Raw genomic sequence first — 14,982 nt, forward strand, 5'->3', positions numbered from 1 at the left:
AACTTTTAGGGGAACCTCAAATCCCACTGATGCAGATAATCGGATTCAGGCTATGGAAAGGGCGTTGCGGGCTCAGCAGGTTCCTGAAGAGTAATGGGTTGAATTTGGAACTTATCAATTGCAAGGTGAAGCTCAGTATTGGTGGCAGAAAACCCGACGTATCCTGCAGTCTGATGGTGTTGCGATTCCTTGGGAGGTTTTCCGGACAGAGTTCTATAAGAAATATTTTCCTAATTCAGCTAGAAATGCCAAGGAACTTAAATTAATGCAGTTAAAGCAGGGACAGATGACTGTTGCTGAGTATACTAGCAAATTTGAGAAGTTATGTCGCTTTTCTCGTATCTGTCAAGGTGCGCCTGAAGATTTTGCTGAATGGAAGTGTATTAAATATGAGGGAGGTCTTCGGAGCGATATTCTGAGCTTCGTTTCCCCAATGAAGATCAGGGTGTTTTCTGAATTGGTGAATAAGAGTAGGGTGGCTGAGGATTGTGTGAGAAAGGCGGCAGCAGAGAAAGGAAGTTTGAGGGTGCCTTTTCAGAGGCCTTCAGGGAGAAACTTTGCTCTGAGAGGTAGGAATTTCAAGCGTGGAGGTTTTGTTCCGCAGCAGACTCAGGGTCAAGGTAATTACAGAAGGCCGAATATTACTGCTAATCAAGGAAAAATGTTTGAAAAGCAGCCACAGCAGGATCTGAATTGTCAGAAGTGCGAAAAGTATCATCCTGGAGTTCCGTGCAGATTAGGACTTGGAGTGTGCTATTCCTGTGGACAGCCCGGGCATATGGCCAGTCGTTTCCCGGAGAAGAAGAAGTATGAGACTGGTAGAGTGCAGCAGTCATGGAGAGTATACACCACTTCTACAATAGGTGCTGAGGGATTTGAGACACTAATTAGAGGTAATTGTGAAATGGCTGGTAAAATCATAAATGCTTTATTTGATTCAGGAGCAAGTCATTCATTTATTGCATTTGAAAAGGCCCATGAATTAGGATTGAAAATGGTGGTCTTAGGTTATGATTTGAAAGTATATAATGCTACTCATGAAGCTATGGTGACTAGGATAGGATGTCCACAAGTTCCCTTTCGAGTACAACAGCGTGAATTTGTGCATGATTTGATTTGTTTGCCTATGACTGGTTTTGATCTCATCTTGGGATTGGATTGGTTATCCAAGAATCATATTTTGCTTGATTGTTCTGAGAAGTCAGTACGGTTTATGCCGGAAGGGTCGGAAGCACCGGTTGTGGTGAATAGTTACTATTTGAATTCTATGATAGTAAATTATTCTGGAACCGAATGTCAGGGTATTATGTTATTAACTGCGGGAGTATCAGGTGATGATCAGAGTTTAGAGCAGATTCTCGTTGTATGTGAATTTTCAGATGTTTTTCCGGATGATATTAATGAATTTCCACCTAACCGGGAAGTTGAATTCGCAATTGACTTAGTGCCTGGAGCCGGTCCAATTTCAATTACTCCTTATAGGATGTCACCTTTAGAAATGGCTGAACTGAAAGCTCAGTTGGAAGATCTATTGGGTAAGCATTTTATCCGACCAAGTGTTTCTCCGTGGGGAGCACCATTGTTACTAGTAAAGAAGAAGGATGGGAGTATGCGGTTGTGTGTCGACTATCGGCAGTTGAATAAGATCACTGTGAAGAACAAATATCTGTTGCCTAGAATTGATGATCTAATGGATCAGTTACAGGGTGCCGGTGTGTTTTCTAAGATTGATCTGTGATCCGGATATCATCAGATAAGGGTTAGAGATGAGGATATTCTGAAGACTTCTTTCAAGACGCGTTATGGTCATTATGAATATACAGTGATGTCTTTTGGGTTAACTAATGCCCCGGCAGTATTTATGGATTATATGAACAGGATTTTCTGACCGTATCTAGACAAGTTTGTTATTGTCTTCATTGATGATATTCTTGTTTATTCTAAGTCTGAAGAGGAACATGCTGATCACTTGTGAACTGTGCTGCAAATTTTGAGAGACAGGAAGTTATATGCTAAGTTATCTAAATGCGAGTTCTGAAAGAGTGAAGTGAAGTTTCTCGGTCACGTGGTGAGTAAGCAGGGAATAGCTGTGGATCCTGCTAAGGTGGAAGCAGTGATGAATTGGGAGCGACCAACTTCCGTAACAGAAATCAGGAGTTTCCTGGGTTTGGCGGGGTATTATCGCAGATTCATTAAAGGATTTTCACAGCTCGCCTTACCTTTAACTAAGTTGACTAGGAAGGATACGCCTTTTATCTGGACTCCAGAGTGTGAGGAGAGTTTTCAAGAATTGAAGCATAGATTGACTACTGCACCCGTATTGGTATTGCCCGAATCAAGTGAACCGTTTGAAGTGTACTGTGATGCATCACTGAAGGGTTTAGGGTGCGTTCTGATGCAGCACCAGAATGTTGTAGCATACGCCTCATGACAGTTAAGGCCGCATGAGATGAACTATCCGACACATGATTTAGAACTTGTTGCTGTTGTGTTTGCTTTAAAGATCTGGAGGCACTACCTCTATGGCGTTAAGTTTCATGTTTTCTCAGATCATAAGAGTTTGAAGTATCCTTTTTAGTAGAAAGAGTTAAATATGCGTCAGAGGAGGTGGACGGAGCTTCTGAAAGACTATGATTTTGAATTAAATTATCATCCAGGAAAAGCGAACGTTGTGGCGGACGCTTTGAGTCGAAAATCTTTATATGCAGCTTGGATGATGCTACAGGAAGAAGAATTACTAAGGGCATTTCAAGGTTTGAATTTGGGAATTAGAGAAGAATATAGAATTTTGTGTTTGAGTAAGTTGCAGATTTCAAGTGAATTTAAATCAGAACTTTTGAAGGCTCATCGAGACAATGAAGCGTTACGTAAAGTATTACCAGCAGTTGAACAGGAAAAACAGTAGAAAGTGTCGAAAGGACAGGATGGTTTATAGAGGTTCAAGAACTGGATTATTGTGCAAGATATAGGAGACCTACGAGAAAGTATCTTGAAAGAAGCTCATAAGAGCGGGTTCTCAATTCATCCAGGGAGTACTAAAATGTACCAAGATCTGAAAGCGATGTTCTGGTGGTCAGGTATGAAGAATGATATGGCATTGCATGTATCTAAATGTTTAACGTGTCAGAAGGTTAAGATTGAGCATCAGAGACCATTAGGGACCCTTCAGCCTTTGGAGATTCCACAATGGAAATGGGAGAGTATTGCAATGGATTTTGTGATAGGGTTGCCTAGAACCCGGTCTGGTTGTGACGCTATTTGGGTGGTTGTGGATCGACTGATAAAATCAGCTCACTTTCTTCCTATCCGAATAAGTTGTACAATGGAAGAATTGGCTCGAATGTATATCAAAGAGATTGTCAGGTTACATGGTGTGCCTTGTACTATTATATCTGATAGAGATCCCCGTTTTACATCAAGGTTCTGGGGAGATTTTCAGCGTGCATTTGGGACTCGGTTAAGCTTGAGTACTACGTATCACCCTCAGACAGATGGTCAGTCAGAAAGAACTATTTAGACCTTGAAGGATATGCTAAGGGCTTATGTTTTGGACCAGCCGGCGAGTTGGGATCGGTATATGCCATTAGTAGAGTTTGCTTATAATAATATATATCATGCGAGGATTGGAATGGCTCCATATGAGGCTCTGTATGGCAGGAAATGTCAATCTCTGTTGTGTTGGTATGAAACTGGAGAAAGGAGTTTATTAGGGCCTGAGATGATAGCTGAAATGACTAAGCAGATAAAGAAGATTCGTAGTCGAATGCTTATAGCTCAAAGCCGCCAGAAAATTTATGCTGATCAGAGGCAAAAGCCTTTGGAATTTGAGAAAGGGGAGCATGTTTTTCTGAAAGTTACACCAACCACTGGAGTGGGAAGAGCTATTAAGACTAAGAAACTGAATCCCCGTTATATTGGACCATTTGAGATTCTGAAGAGAATTGGACCAGTGGCTTATAGAATTGCCTTACCGTCGTATCTTTCGAATTTGCACGATGTGTTCCATGTGTCACAGTTTCGGAAGTATACTCCTGATGCAAGTCAAGTTCTGGAACCAGAACCAATCCAAGGAAGAGAAGATCTAACACTTCCAGTAATTCCAGTGAGAATTGATGATACTAATATCAAACGATTACGTGGAAAGGAAGTATCATTGGTAAAAGTAGATTGGAGTCGAGCTGGTATTGAGGAACATACCTGGGAACTCGAATCAGATATGCGAAAAGACTATCCACATCTCTTTTCAGGCAACTAGATTTGAATTTTGAGGGCAAAATTCTTTATTAGGTGGGTAGGATGTAAACCCCGGTTAAATTAGTAGATAATTAGTTAATAAATTAGTTTTTAATAAGGAGGATTATAAATGTGAATATTATATTAAATTAGGATAGAGCTCATCGAAACGAGAATTTTGACACTAATTTCGAGAAAATTGGTCCAAGATCGGACCGAACAGACCGAACTGGTTGAACCGGACCCAAACCGGGCTGTCGGTCCAACCAGACCAGCCCTTTTAAATGAGGCCGAAAGCCCCTTTCTTCCCCATTTCACCTGCAAGTAGCGTGAAAGCTTCAGGGAGGAGAAACACTTCCAACCCTTATGTCACTTTTCAAAATCCCGTAACTTCTCCGTCCGAGCTCCAATCGCCGCACCGTTTGCGGCCACGCGTCCACCGCGTCGAGCTCTACGTTTCTACCAGAACAATTTTACTGGTAACTTGTTTAATCACTCTCAGCCCTCTTTTCCCCCAATTTTCAAATTTTTATTGGGAAGGTTGAATTTCTTTGATTTTTGATGTTTTAGGATCCAATTAGCTTGAGGAAAACGTTCACTCTTGCTTATGTGAAGCTTGGATAAGGTGAGGATACGATAATTTTATTTTAATTTTATTGAATTTGAGCTTTGAGTATTAAATTGGATATATATGTGTTATGAATGTGTATTAGGTTGTGAATACATAATTGGAGCTTGAAATTGTGAATACTGGAACTTGGAGGAAGCGGATTAGTTGAGATTTTGAGGGTTGTGTTCGTTTAGGAAAATTGTCTTGGAATAATACTTGGGAATCGGCCAAGGTATGGTTTAGGTTTCTTGCATTTAATATATAATGTTCTGTGAAAACGTAGGCTAGATGACCATAGGATAAGTTGGAATGCAGGTGTATGTTTAATGTTTAGTAATTTGTCAATGAATATATTTGGTTGAAGTTTATTGGATAATTAGTTATTAATTTTGGACGGTGAATGTTGTTATGTTAATTTGGAGAGAATTATGGTTGAATGTTATTGTTGATGTACATGGTTGGTTTGGTGCTTGTTGATTAACTAATAATTTGGTGAATTATTGATTTGAGGTATTTTGTGTTAGAAGCCTAGGATTAGTGAACTATGATCCTTAGTTGAATTTTGGTTGTTGGATTTGAATATTGTATGAGTATAATTGTTGATCTGAGGTAGATTTATTGTGGTGACTGTTATGATGATGATGAAGGGTATGTTGAATTGAAAAGAAAGCAGGTTTGGACCCGAAAAGGGTGGCAAAGTCTGAGTTTTAGAGGAGATGCTGCCGAAATTTTATAAAAATTAGAGATTTTGTTTATATGATTATCTAAAAAGATTTATATTCAAAGGTTATATGGTTTGATTTAGAGTTATTAAGAAAATGAGCATGTTTTAAGTTTGATTCATTTAGAAGAGAATGAATTATGTTTTGAATAGGAACTATTGATGGACGGAATGGGAGGTGTGGTAATGAAGGATAAGGATTGAATATAATTGATGTATGATGATGAATGAAATGCGATTGAGAATGATGTGGACGTTGATGAATTATAATTGAATTATTTAAATGGCTTATTGTAACACCTTAACTACCAAAGCTCACGCTTCCGGCAGCGCTACTCTGATAGCTCGGACATTACGACGACTTTTATATTATTTAATACTAAAATATGAGCCTATTTAAAACTTTAAACCGCAAAACCGCTCCAAAAATACTTTTATTCGATAACGTACATCCATAGATACCATGCAACTTACAAAAACATATAAAGAGTACATCAATATATATACATATATATATAAAAATAACATTACAAGCATTAACCAATACATTTCCTATCCCTCTTACAGAATATATCAAGATAAAGGCGAGGGTACAACAATTAATAATCCAAAGCAATACAGAGCATTACAACAACTAAATATACTCTTCGTGACTTCTGCATCCATATCCTGAAAGGGGAAAAATGTAAGGGGGGTGAGAACATCATCCTCGAAAGGGTTCTCAGTAGAGGGTTTTTGGGAATTACTGTAATAGGATACGTGGAGATAAACCGTACCAGTGATTAATAACTGACTTATGCCTCTTTTCAAAAATAATGATTTACAATAAAAGAGAAAATCTAAAATCCTTTTCTGAAAGAGGAAACTGTTCATTTAAAACAATATTTCGAAAGCCTTTCAAAAGGTTCATCTATGCTAAACCAAAAATAGCCTTTCATACTATTCCAAATCAGAAACACAAAACCGAAACCAACCATCGGTCCATCTCATTTCAACCACGGCCCTAGGCCCAAACAATCCAACAACCAATCACCACAATCCAACAGAGTCCCAGATGCAAACACAGATAGGAGGTTCAAGCACAAACAAACAGTTACAGCAAGTAGAGCAAGTAGAAGATAATCTCAAATAGTCACAAAGGCAAACCAAGTACAATATCCACACCCAAACAATGTCACATAAATGCATATGATGCATGCCTGTTCCTAGTGGCTGATGATATCATTTGTCGGTTATAGAGCCAACCCGACAAGTCCTGGTAGCTAACCATTGGACTGTCCCTCTGTCGTGTCTCCCCAACTCGAGTTATACTCAATATAAATTTGATCATAATCATGATCCATATCCATCACCCTCACTGGTGAATATTTATGGGGGTGAGCTCATCCGGGGCTTTCACAGTGCCCGGCCACCCTGACGACATAGGGTCAAAAGAGCTTCGAGTCTCAACCTGGAGCACGTGGTGGCTAGCCACTGCTTTCTCCCAGGGAAACTCTTATCTCCGATAGTGGAAGTGCAACATTCACATTTATCAATGATTCAGCATATACATGCATTCAATCTCATCCATGGATCAACATCCATCTCAGCTATCCGGCTCACGGTTCAGTCCAGAACCAGCCAATATTCATATCATACACAGCCATTCTGGCTCACGGTTCAATCTAGAACCAACCAATATTTATAATTATACACAGCCATTCCGGCTCACAACAAAACAGCACTTCCACATTCAACATCATCAATTCATAAAATCGGCATTTAAGCCATAAATCACTTTTTCCCAAATCATTTCACTTGGAAAACAAGTTTCAACTCTTTTCAGCCTTGGCTTTAAAGATATCATTTCTCAAATCATCTCAGGCTCATAAGCCACTTTTACTCAAGGTAAATTCCCCTTTTAAAACCATGCCACTTTCGGCATCCTCTTTTCAAAACTTTCATAACCATGGAAAGTTAAAGATTTATTTTGAAACATTCAAAATCATCCATCCAACAATGGGATTTTATAACAAAGTTTCTCGGCAAGGTCCCAAGTCCTTAGAGGAGAATAGCATAACTCATTTCGCCAAATTTATTTAAAATCATTAAAACCTTGGCTTTCCGATTTGAGTAATAAAATAGGATCTAAACCAAACCGAGTCACGTAATCATTTACTTCTTTCAAGCCGTTTCCTTTACTTAGGCAAAACCAACTTCAACCCCCATGATAAATTCTAGAACGTTTCAACTGCTCAAAATTATTTTAGTCTTGCAAGAATTCAGAGTTCAAAGAGTACTTAAAACCTTTCCCAAAACATTTCAAAATAAAACTTGTCAATAGACATTTAGGTTCTTTCAACATCATTGAAACTCCTCTAATTGAAACCCTCAAGTCAAATTCAAAGGCGTTGCCCTTGTCACATTTAAAATAGCTTTAAAACATAAGTTTCATCTAAATGACTTTCTCCTGAAAAAGATACAATGCCTTTCTTAAGAAGCAAGACTAAATCACAATTCCCTCTTTAATAATTCATTTCAATGAATCATCCTTTTCTTGATATTTCAACTAAAATAGTAGAAGCCTTCAGCTCATCATTTTTCCCAGACAACATTTCAATAAAGACTCGGATTTTATAGAAATTTTGGCAGCATCTCCCCTAAAACTTGGACTTTGCCACCCGGTCCGGGTCCCAACAAAACCATTCCACAATTTTTTTCCAATAGCCCAGAATCCAAAATCAATTCAAAGGCAAGTCAAAATCCAACAGTTAATCTCAATACCATATTTCAAGAAAACCGTTTCAAAAATCAAATCATTATCAGCCGAATAAACTCATTTCTAAAGTTTCAAAGAAACGGTTCAGTAACAATCATTCATAAAAAACCAGATTATTTAAAACAAGCCATGCTGAATTCAAGAGTGGATTCTATTTTTCACATTCTCAATAAAATTAACTCAATTCAATTCTCAACGGATTAAACTCGATCTCAAAGCTTTAAAAGAATTAACTTGAAAAGCATTTCGTTTCACAAAACCACACAACAATTCAACCAACAGACGTTCATAATCAACCAAGGCAATTCAACCCATACATAAGGCCGATACAATCACCAAATACACATTCTCTCACATCAGTATCCATATGTAATAATTCCAATATATAAGAATATAGTTTTTGGAAAGAGCCCCTACCTCAAAATGCAAATCCATAACCCAAACGCCTCATCAAGTCCTTTTCGCCTCAACCCGAATTGACGACAACCAAAACCTCAGCTCCACTTGCTTTCTCAACGACCACAATGACTCTAATCGCAACACATAATAATCAGGACTCGACCCCACGTTACCAAAACTCGTATTCATTAACCAAACACAATAAAATACTAACGCGAGACTTTTCGAAACATACTTACTTACCGAAGAAGGAACGGCTGAACCAAACAGCGGCGGTCTCTTGAACCGGTTTGGTGGCAGCCCGGCAGCCACCTCAAGTGACAGCGGCGACCGGACTCCGGCGTTGGTAACTGAAACCCACATACAGAGGCGATGAAGCTTTTGGAATCTTAAACGAATGAAAACCAAATTCAAAGCCCTTACTGGTAGAGTTTTTCGGCAACGGCAGAAGTAGCCAGAGGCTCCGGCGTTGGTCCCGGAAGTCACAGAACCACTCCCGGCGGTTAGTGTCATAGAGACGCAGCTCCCTTGCCCGGCAGCGGCACCTGTGGCGGCCTGAACACTCTTTTGACTGCAGTTCAGCTTGCCATCACCCGCAGCGGCAAGCTCAGATGGTGGCGGACACAACCCTCCTCCTCCTTACTCGTTCCGATCTCCCTCTCTCCAGCAGTGACGCAGGTGGATTCCTTTCCCGTCACAGCACCCTTCGTGCGCCGTTTCCCCCGGTTCCCTTTCCCAGATGTGTTCTCTTCCCCAGCAGCGGCAAAACTACACCTCCTCCCAGCCTCAGACGCGAGTTCTCCCTCTCCTTCACTCATAATGTTCGACGGCGACTACAACCCCTTTCAGAACAGCGACGGCGGCGAGGCGTGAAGCAGCGCCCTCTCCTCCTCTTCGCGGAAGCTTTATCGGCGACAACAGTAGCGCCGTTGGAGGACATGGAAGCAGTGGCGGCCGAACAAGAACGCGATGAGGCTGAGGACGAATGGTGGTGACGAACCGAGGTGGTGGCTCCCTGGACGACAGCGGCGCGTTAACGACTCGCAGGTCTGACGACGGCGACGCGACGGCGGTGGTGAAGCCCGACGCGCCGGCGACGCTCCTCTCTCTTCTCTTCCTTCCTTCCTTCCTTCTCCGTGTGTCCCTCACCCACTTCCCTTTCTGTTTCGTTCTTTCCCTCTTCTGGTGGCTGGGTGTGTGTGTGTGTTTAGAGTAGAGAGGGTAGCAGCTGCGGCTGCTTGGGTTTGAGGGGCTAGGGCTTCATTTTTGAAACTTAGGGTTAGGGGTACTTTTGTAATTTCAAATAAAAGTAGGGGTAACATAGTAATTAGGAATAAATTTTAATCCAACAAAATTAATGTATAGAAATACTATTTGCTCATCAATTTTACAAATTAATTTCAATAAAATGTCCCAACCAAATAATTAGAAATAATATACTTAATTTCTTCATTTTCCAAAATAGCAGTATTAATATTTAAAATATTAATTACTTAGTTCAAATCATATAAAATTCTTATTATTTCATAACTATCAACTTTATACTTTAAATATAGAAAATAATCCAATAATATAAAATTGGAGAATAATCATAACTCATCTCAAATTCAATAAATCAAAACTTGCCTTAATTATCTTTAATAAAATAATTTCTGAAATTAAGGCTATAAATAACTATAAGATTTGAGACTTGATGATAATAAGACTTTTCAAAAGTTCTGGGTCTTACATTCTACCCACCTTACAAAAATTTTCGTCCTCGAAAATTGATACAAAACAAAAGAAATTTCATAACAGTTCACTCTTGAACATATTTAAAGAAGAAGCAAAAATATCTCAACATATAAACATATATACGGTTTTCAAATACTTTGATTGTCATTTGCATAAGGATACAAAGGTAGGAGTATGGTTGCAAAGCGAACATTACAAGACAGGCTCAATGCAAAAGATGACATGGGTCAAACATGTAATAGTAAGGCAAGGCATCAAAGGCTATAAAACATGATGGGGTTAAAACGACGTGCTCAACATCCGCACGCTAATCTCATATCAACCTCAAAGCTTCAACTTTCCAACTCCATCAAGCACTTTATAATCCCCATATCCGATCATAAGCCTAACGATTGCAAACCCGTTCGCAAGGAACGAAACACCCACAACTTATAACGTCGCACACCTACCGCTTCAACTTTCGTATACCCATATCACGTCTTAAAGAACTAATGCATCGCGTTACTATGTCTACAAGTCGCACGTGATATCAAATAATTCTCGAGTCTACTCAGAAAGATACAAGATTTAGAAAGGAGAATCAAATGTCAAAGATAGTACCCATAGATTTGAGAGAATTTTTCCAATTCCCGATAAACAAGGATGCTCAGGCAATGAAGTTTGCTAGAAATAAACCAATTGACAACTCCAAAGATAACCCTTGGATCCAAGAAATCCAATAGGACCAATAAGAAGAGAACCAGTGCCTTAGTTCAAAAAAATTCAAGTTGAGTCGAAGAAGTGGGAGGTTTACAGAAAGAATATCTCAAACCCAAGATAAAGCTTACCAAACTCAAGAGCACGATTACAAATACTTTCGAATACATTGTTCATGAAAGAGTCGAAAACTTGCAAAAAAACCACTTTGCAGTCTAGAAGAAAAGTTGAGCAACATTCTTCAAGAGAGTAGCAAAAGCATAAATGTGGCTTTACTTCAATACAATTTCATGTTGAAGTAGATCATGTAGAGTTTTAAAAATAAAATGCACACAAGTTTGGCTAAGAGCTAAAATATTTCCTCAAATATTTTAGAAGGATAGTTAGGTGCACAACCTAACCAAAAGCAGTTCATAAAAACTCGGAAGTAATCAAATGCTTGTTCAAAATTCTCAAAATTTCATATTCAAACAAGCGTGTATAACATTTATAGCAAGTACGAAAGAGGAAGTTAAATTCTTCTTAGAAAAGAAACTCCGAAGTAAAAATTTGATTACAATTTGGTAAAGGAAACAAGTGGTATGTTACAAACGAACCGATTTCCACTAAATAAGGAAGCTTTCCAAAACTTCATTTAAAACAGCGTATGCCAACTTTAAATCAACTTCGTCAAAATTAAAAAATGGTTTCAATCTCAATCAAACAACAGAAAATAAATTCCGTTTAGTATTCTTCCAAAGAGAATTCAAAACTTCTTTAAAAGGTTCAAAACAAGACTCCAAAAGTGTTCTTGAAATCACCATCTCAAAAGAACATTCAAGAAGTTTAAGATGTACTAAAAAGGAGTCAAGCCATGCAAGAAAGGATCTTAATCCAAGAGAGTTCAAACAAGATCCACTAGGCATGAGACATCAAACAAGTTTTTAATTGACTCAAAAGAATACAAAAGTCATAGGAAAAGACAACTCAATCATTAGTAATTTCTCAAGGATAAATCTTTGACTAAAAACTCTGGTAGAGACAATGAGAGGATAAATGATACACTATTTTTGAAACGAATCAAACTAACTCATAAGAATGAGATTCACCAGAGAAGGAAAGCTGAGATTGATTGTAGTGCTCCCAAAAGGTAGATGTATATTTAAAAACAGAATCATGTATGACATTCACAGAGGTGAAAAGCTTAAGAAGGAGCGAGTCCGTTCATAAGAAAAAAGCTATGAGTCCAACTTTTTCAAAAGAACAACAATGACATAAACCATGTAGTATGCTAAATCAAACTAAAATCAAAATGAATTAAGTAAAGTTTATCCAACGAAACTCAACCGGGATAAAAGCAAGAAATCTCCTTTCTTTCCAGAATTTTGAAAAATATCCCAAATATATAATCAATTGAAGATTTGCATTGGAACTATAGTAAAACTACTAGAAAGTCAATTTACTTTAAAAGTAAGTGCAATTTCGTAAACCAGTAAAAGTACAGGCGAGGTATTAGAAAGAAATAGTTGTTAAACTGTATAAGTAATCTCAAAGTTTCATATATAGAAAAGTATATATCTAATCAACAGCAATTTATAAAATCTCATAATTGGCTGCGATCACTGTCAAATAAGAGAAAAACTGAATCAATAATTTCTCTAATAATGGACTCGGAATCAGGAGTTAAAAGGCACAGCGCATCAAGACAGGTTCAAAGTTATGTCAAAGAACACGTGAATAAAGAAGAACTCAAACAGAGGAAGATAGATGTAACAAGGACTGCAAACAAACATATGCAATTAAGATCAACAAGAATGCATATGAATAGAGGAATAGAGTTGCAAAATTGACGTTAGGATTTTTACCAGTAAAGAATGTCATAAAAACAGTCGCATTGTAGATATTGTCTCTAAACTGACAAAAATCCCTTCGTACAAACGTTTGGGTGTCACGAGTAACAAACCCCTTTGAAATTGATAACCGAGTATTCAAACCTCGGGTCGTCTTCTCAAGGAATTGCAGGGAGGTATGTTCTTATTATTGGTTATGAGTTTGTAAATTGGGGTTTATTAGGAAGTAAGGTGGAATATGTTATATGACAAGTTTTATTAATGTATAAGATAAGAAGCAACAATAGTAAATGGCAGAGGAAATAAAATAATAATAATAAAAATAAACTCTTGGCAAGGTATGAGAACTTGGAATTTCAAATTAATTATCCTTATCAATAGTAATGAAAGTTGAATCTTGATTCTACTTAGTTAACCTTTACTAAAGCAAAGGAAGGTCAAGGGACAAATTGGTTTGATCTTCGAATCCTATTTATTTCCTAAGAAAAGATTGGGATTATTGAAGTTCAAACCAATTGGCAAGATAACAATTATGCTATTGAGTTGGATAACTTCTGAGTTACTGATTCCTTAACCAAGACCAAAAGAGGAAAAGTAAATTCGCTGGAATAAAAAATGCCTTCAGATGGGAAGCAATAGTAACATAAATTAAAGAGAGAAATCTTGAATCTGAAATACCTCGAATTATAATAAATAGAACATTCAAATCTTAATCATGAAAAGTTCATAAGCCAATTGGGCAACATAAATCAAATGAAAATAAAAGTATCAAAATAAAAGAGAAACATAAATTTAAAGGAACATTGAACTTGGGATTTGAGAGTCATTCTAAAACTAAAAGAAATCCTAAATCCTAATCCTAAGAGAGAGGAGAGAACCTCTCTCTCTAAAAACTACATCTACTCCTAAAATTGTGAATATGAGAGCCTTCTTTATGAATGGGTGCAGTCCCCCACTTTATAGCCTCTAATCTGTGTTTTCTGGGCCGCAAACTGGGTAAAAAACAGTCCAGAATTCGCTGGTTTCGAATTTTGCCACGCTGGATTTCCGTCACTTGCGACGCGGCCGCATGGATCACGCGGTCGCGTCACCTAGAGTCAGGGGAACTATAGCATATTATATATCAAATCGAAGCCCCGAATGTTAGCTTTCCAACGCAACTAGAACCGCGTCGTTTGGACCTCTGTAGCTAAAGTTATAGCCGTTTGAGTGCAGAGAGGTCAGGCTGGACAGCTTAGCAATTTCTCCAACTTCTTGCATTCCTTCCACTTTTGCATGCTTTCTTCCCATCCTCCAAGCCATTCCTGCCTTATAATATCTGAAAACACTTAACACACATATCAAGGCATCTAATGGTAATAAGAGAGGATTAATAATAAGCAAATATAAGATCAAAGAAGCATGTTTTCAATCAAAGCACATAATTAGGAAGGCAAATGTAAAACCATGCAAATAGTATGAATAAGTGGGTAAAGAATAGATAGAAACCACTCAATTGAGCACAAGATAAACCATAAAATAGTGGTTTATCAACCTCCCCACACTTAAACATTATCATGTCCTCATGCTAAGCTCAAGAGAAACTATAAAGGAATGAAGAGGAATGGTATGAAATGCAACCTATGAATGCAACTACATGCTAAATGCTTTTACTTACTTGGTTAAGAGTAAATAAGTTCTCCAAGACAAATACAAACCAATTTCTACTAATTCAAATCATACAATAAAAAGCAAGTGAACTTGTAAGAAGACAGCTCATGAAAGTAGGGAACATAGAATTTAAGCGTTGAACCCTCACTGGAAGTGTATATTACTCTAATCTCTCAAGTGTATAGGGTAATTCACTCTAGTCTTCTCTAATCATGCTTTCTAAAACTTTGTTCTTCATCTAACCAATCAACAAAATTTAGTATACCAATGCAAACATCATGAGGTCTTTTCAAGGTTGTAATGGGGCTAAGGTAAGGGTAAGGATATATATACATATATATAAGGCTAAGTG

General features: G+C 38.0%; 1 pseudogene; it reads left to right on the plus strand.

The window, feature by feature from the left end:
* The first annotated feature begins 433 nt into the window (after positions 1–433).
* LOC148547268 (uncharacterized) lies at positions 434–9,716 on the plus strand (annotated as a pseudogene).
* The last annotated feature ends 5,266 nt before the right edge of the window (positions 9,717–14,982 follow it).

The sequence above is a fragment of the Arachis ipaensis genome, chromosome B8 (assembly GCF_059453495.1).
Source record: "Arachis ipaensis isolate K30076 ecotype BB chromosome B8, ASM5945349v1, whole genome shotgun sequence".
In the NCBI taxonomy this organism is placed as follows: Eukaryota; Viridiplantae; Streptophyta; class Magnoliopsida; order Fabales; family Fabaceae; genus Arachis; species Arachis ipaensis.